The following is a 6366-nucleotide window of genomic DNA, read 5'->3' as shown; positions in this document are numbered from 1 at the left end:
CACGTGACCTTTAGGTTTAATGATACGTGAGCACTGCAGGGGGAGCCTGCTTTATATAGGGAGGTAGCACGAGGTGCAGTAATGTGTGCCTTCCAGGCTTTCCCCATCTGTTGGCTATTACATGTAATTACATGGTACAGAGCATGGCTGTAAATCCATCACAACACTTCCCCCCCAAGTCTTCGATGCAGTTTACAGGTTGAGCCTGACTGGGGGTCTGCGCTCTCTGGTTGAGTGTCTGAGTTGGACGCTGGGTGTGGGCGGCCTGACCGGAGTGTCGCTGCCTTGCGGTGCTGCGGCCCTGGTCGGACTGTCTGGTGCGACGGGTTTTGTCTCTTGGTGAACCGCTGGTTCTGTTGCTTGTGGTTGGAAGTCGATGTCACTGTAGTCATCCAGCAGTTCTGGATCATCAGTGAACCTCAATTTGGTTTGATCGATGTGCTTCTTGCAGGTTTGTCCATGAGTGAGTCTTACCACGAATACCCTACTCCTCTCTTTAGCTACGACAGTGCCTGCGAGCCACTTGGGGCCCGTACCAAACTTCAGCACGAAAACAGGGTCATCGACATTGATACAACGTGTTACAGAGTTACGGTCATGATATGTACATTGCTTAAGACGCCGGTCTTCGACAATCTCACTTAAAACCGGGTGCACGAGGGACAACCTTGTTTTGAGCATCCTCTTCATGAGAAGTTCGGCAGGCGGAACCCCTGTGAGTGAGTGGGGCCTCGTCCGATATTCAAGCAGCACGTGAGACAGGTGGGTCTGCAAGGGGCCTTCCGTCACTCGCTGCATGCCCTGCTTTATGATATTCGCAAAATTCGGAACTTGTGAAGCATGGTCCATTATCACTAACAAGGACGTCGGGCAGGCCATGGGTGGCGATCATTGTCTGAAGGCCCTCTATTGTGGCGGTGGATGTGCTGGATGACATTATAGCACATTCGATCCATTTAGAATAAGCATGAATTACAACTTGGAACATTTTTCCTAGAAATGGACCCGGGTAGTCTACATGGATGCGGGACCAGGGTTTGGAGGGCCAGGACCACAGGCTCAGGGGGACTTACCTGGGTGCGTTGCTGAGTTGCGTGCACGTGTTGCACCGGCGTACGCATGACTGTAAGTCCGCGTTGATGCCGGGCCACCACATGTGCGATCTCACAATGTCTTTCATCATTCTATCAAAAAGGAGTTAGATGAAGTCCTTACTACTAGGGGGATCAAGGGGTATGGTGAGAAAGCAGGAATGGGGTACTGAAGTTGCATGTTCAGCCATGAACTCATTGAATGGCGGTGCAGACTAGAAGGGCCGAATGGCCTACTCCTGCACCTATTTTCTATGTTTCTATGTTTCTATGTTTACGATGCCGGGGTATTTGCTATGGAGATCCTTGACAAATAAATCTCTGCCCTTCTTGGGCAGGACTACGAGATTTCCCCACAAAATGCAGTCGGCCTGGACGGATAACTTGTCCTTGCACCAGTGAAACAGCTTAAAATCGCCATGCATCTCTCCATACGTGGTTGCCCAGTTTCCACTTAATATACAGTTTTTCACCTGGGACAGCAGTGGGTCTTGGCTGGTCCAGATTCTTATCTGGCGCGCCGTGACGGGTGATCCTTCGCCCTCAAAGGCTTCCATGGCCATGACCAGTTCCGTGGGCTGCTCCGCTTCATCCTCGGTGGTGGCGAGCGGGAGCCAGCTGAGCGCATCTGCGCAGTTATCGGTGCCTGGTCTGTGGCGGATCGTGTAGTCATAAGCGGACAGCGTTAATGCCCACCTCTGAATGCGAGCTGAGGCATTGGTATTAATGCCTTTGCTCTCAGAGAATAACGATGTGAGCGGCTTGTGGTCGGTTTCTAGTTCGAACCGCCAGCCAAATAGGTACTGGTGCATCTTTTTTATCACGTACACAAATGCTAGGGCCTCCTTTTTGACCATGCTGTACCCCCTTTCAGCCTTGGAAAGGCTGCGGGACGCATACGCTACAGGTTGGAGCTTACCCGACACGTTCGCTTGCTGAAGCACACACCCGATCCCGTAGGATGACGCATCGCACGCTGAAACAAGATGCCTACAGGGATCATACAGCGCCAGTAGTTTGTTTAAGCACAATAAGTTTCTGGCCTTCCTGAAGGCAGTTTCTTGATTTTTTTACCCCAGACCCAGTCATCACCCTTGCGGAGCAGTACATGTAAAGGTTCAAGCAAAGTGCTCAGCCCAAGCAGAAAGTTACCAAAGTAGTTCAGTAGTCCTGGGAACGAGCACAGCTCCGTCGTGCTGCGTGGTCTCGGAGTCTTCTGGATCGCCTCCGTCTGAGTCTGAGGGTCTAATGCCATCTGCTGCGATTCTCCTTCCCAGGAATTCCACCTCTGGTGCCAAGAAGACGCATTTGGTTCGTTTCAATCTTAGATCTACTCGATTTAGTCGGCGTAGCACCTCTTCCAGGTTATGGAGGTGTTCATCGGTGTCGTGTCCAGTGATCAAGATGTCGTTTTGGAAGACGACCATTCCCAGGACAGATTTCAGCAGGCTCTCCGTGTTTCGTTGGAAGATTGCAGCTGCTGAACCGATCCCAAAGGGGCACCAGTTGTTTATGAATAGCTCCTTGGGATATGGAGAGAAAGCAGGAAAGGGGTACTGAGGTTGAATGATCAGCCATGATCTTATTGAATGGCAGTGCAGGCTCGAAGGGCTGAATGGCCTGCTCCTGCACCTAATTTCTATGTTTATGCATGACAGCTTCTTGGATGATTCTGCCAATGTACGTCAAGGTGAAGTCCAATTTCGGAAACAGCTTTCCGCCCGACAGGGTCGCGAATAAATCCCCCGCTATGGGTACCGGGTACTGGTCCTGTAACGATACTCGGTTTATCGCCACAAATTCTAATTGTCCCATCACTTTTAAGAACAGGGACAATGGGACTGGCCCAGTCATTAAATTCCACTGGCGATATGATGCCTTTGCGCTGAAGCCGATCTAGCTCGACTTCTACTTTCTCCCGCATCATGTAAGGGACCGCTCTGGCCTTGTGGTGAACGGGTCTCATGTCTGGGCTGAGGTGATTTGTCACCTTGGCCCCTGTGAAGCTGCCAATGCCAGGCTGGAACAGTGACGGAAACTTGTCTAAGACCTGCACACACGTGGCTTTCTCCACCGACGATAATGCTTTTACATTGCCTCAGCTTGCTGATGGACTTGCATTCACAGGTACTTATCTCTTCACATTAGTCCATTGTTGTGGTGAGTGAGTCATCTCAGGTCGAGCAGAGGTCGCATTAGCCCAGCTGGGGGCACTTCTCCTGTCTGCCGAAGAATTTAGCTTATTCACGGTGTTTGGTCCCGAATGATTCCGCAGTTGTGATTAGAGTAGCTTTGTTTCTTCCTCTCTGGCCATGTATGCATGAGCAATTAGGGTGGCTTTGGCTAGGTCCAAGACTTCCTCCACTAACAATGCGCGGAAAATCTCTTCATGCCTGATTCCCAAAACAAGAAGTCTCTTAACATTTCTTCAAGAACTGTCCCGAATTTGCATGGCCCAGCAAGACGCCTTAGCTCTGCGATGAACGCTGCCATGTCTTGGCCTACTCCGTGGCGGTGGGTGTAGAAACGATACCTCGCCATGAGGGCACTGTGTTTTGACTTTAGGTGATTTTGAACTAGCTCGCACAGTTCTTCGTAACTTTTCTCAGCGGGTTTCATCGGGGCCAGTAGGTCCTTGATCAATGTGTATGTCCATGATCCGCAGACCGTGAGGAGGACGGCCCTGCATTTGCTGACATTCGCAGCTCCCTCTAAGTCTTTCGCGACAAAGCACTGATCCAGTTAATGAAGTCATCCCAGTCTTCCCCGACGCAATATCGCTCGATGTAGTCAATGGTGGCCATAGTTGCGTGTTAGTATCCTATTCTCGTCGCCAGTTGATACATATGCTTATCACTATAATAAATCACACGTGGCCCACGCTGGAGCTGATCACCTTGTGACCTTCAGGTTTAATATAAACTCCAAAAGTGAGCACTGCAGGGGGAGCCTGCTTTATATAGGGAGGCAACACGAGGGGTAATAATGTGTGCCTCCCGGGCTTTCCCCAGCTGTTGGCTATTACATGTAATTACATGGTACAATGCATGGTATAAAGCATGGCTGCAAATACATCACACGGTTTGTGGGTCTAGTTTCCATAAATCGGTGCAAACTTTACAGATAAATGGACAATAACAAACTTTAAATGTCTTAAATAAGGCCACTGGCAGCATAACTCAGAATTGACACTGTAGAAGAACAAATTAATCAGGGGGATAATTAATTTAATAAAGTTAAAAAGTAGGCAAGAAAGGCTGAAAGAAAAGACGTGTTCATGGTTGAATAGCTGAGCTTTGCTTTCCAGTAACCAACTGCTTTTGCCCTATTGAACTCATTAATCAAGGAACAGAATGTGTTTTGCTGTTATCAGGTCTAAAACAAAGAACAGAGGTTACAAAACCCAGCTGGATGCATCTTAGAAGAGGTTGTGGCTGAGGTCAAGGAACTCTCAAGGAGATAGTATCCAGCACATGCCTGAGAACAGACAAACAGCTATAGTAGTATACCAAGACAAAGACAAATGGCCGCTGATGGAGACAGTGCTCGTAAAATAACAAACTGCTAGGGGCCACCTCGGGTTATACGAGATAACAGGAGACAAAGTCTCTTTGAGACATCCAGCTGTATTTATCAAACCTAGTCAAGGACGACCGAGCACACAGGATCAATGAGCCTGGGAAAGGAATTCACAGAAATGATGTAACACGCAACTCATTTGATAAGGGCCACCCTGGATAAACTTGCTGTAACTATATGTACCAATGAAATCATTAGAATTGTATGAACCAATGCAATCATTGAAATTGTATGGAATAATGTAATCGCAGTAGGTGGGCGAGGACTTGTGGCAAACAACCAATGGAACACTTCCGTGTGTAGTTTAATAATTTTGTATGTATTTTGACTGTATAAAACCAGTAACCCGACAATTGTTCGAGGAGAACGGCTGGTTTGGATCACCGAGTTACTGAACTCGTGTAGAGCTGTCTCTCCCTTGATTGAGTACTTTATAATAAATGATTCTTTTCTCCAAAACAGACTTGTGTTGAGTATCTTTGTAATATTCCATGACAACACAACAACAGCAACAACTTGTATTTATATAGCGCCGCTAGTAAAACGTCCCAAGGCGCTTCACAGGAGTTTATAAGACAAAAAATTGACACCGAGCCACATAAGAAGAAATTAGGGCAGGTGGGTTAGGTTTTAAGGAGTGTCTTAAAGGAGGAAAGAGGTAGAGAGGCGGAGAGGTTTAGGCAGGGAGTTCGAAAGCTTAGGGCCTAGGCAACAGAAGGCACGACCACCGATGGTTGAGCGATTAAAATCAGGGATGCTGAAGAGGGCAGAATTAGATGAGGGCAGACATCTGTGGGGTGGGTTGTGAAGCTGAAGGAGATTACAGAGATAGGGAGGGGCGAGGCCCCATAGAGGGATTTGAAAACAAGGATGAGAATTTTGAAATTGCTTAACCGGGAGCCAATGTAAGTCAGCGAGCACAGTGGTGATGGATGAGCGGGACTTGGTGCGTGTTAGGACAAGGGCAGCCGATTTTTGGATCACCTCTAGTTTACGTAGGGTAGAATGTGGGAGGCCAGCCAGGAATGTGTTGGAGTAGTCAAGTCTAGAGGTAACAAAGATAATCGAATCGAATAGAACTTTTGTTAAAATTTGCAGTAATATTACAGTCTCAACTGGTCTATGAAGGAATTTCAGCGACTAACTCAAAATTAGTCCTGGGGTTGATTTCATCCCAGTGAGTAATAAAATGCTGTTTTTGTTTATTGATGCAATTGGGTGAAATGTGTTGTGTGAATTCGGCGGAGGTACCGCCACTCCCCCGGAATAACTCTGATGCAGACCCAGTTTCATCGGGCTCCTGCTGTTTCTGAGTGAAATTAGGAAACACTTCTACACACAAAGGATGGTAGAAGTTTTGAACTCTCTTCTACAAATGGCACTTGCTGCTAGATCAATTGTTAATTTTAAATCGAAGATTGATAGCTTTCTGTTAACCAAAGGTATTAAGGTGTATAGGCCAAAGGCAGGTATATGGAGTTAGGTCGCAGATCAGCCATGATCTCGTCAAATGGCTTTACAGGCTCAAGGGGCTGAATGGCCTACTCCTGCTCCAATGAAAGAAAGAAAGATTTGCATTTATATAGCGCCTTTCACAACCACCAGACGTTGCAAAGCGCTTTACAGCCAATGAGGTACTTTTGGATTGTAGTCACTGTTGTAATGTGGGAAACATGGCAGCCAATTTGCACACAAG

This window comes from Pristiophorus japonicus, chromosome 16, assembly GCF_044704955.1.
Source record: "Pristiophorus japonicus isolate sPriJap1 chromosome 16, sPriJap1.hap1, whole genome shotgun sequence".
NCBI lineage: Eukaryota > Metazoa > Chordata > Chondrichthyes > Pristiophoridae > Pristiophorus > Pristiophorus japonicus.
This window is presented reverse-complemented; position numbering follows the sequence as displayed.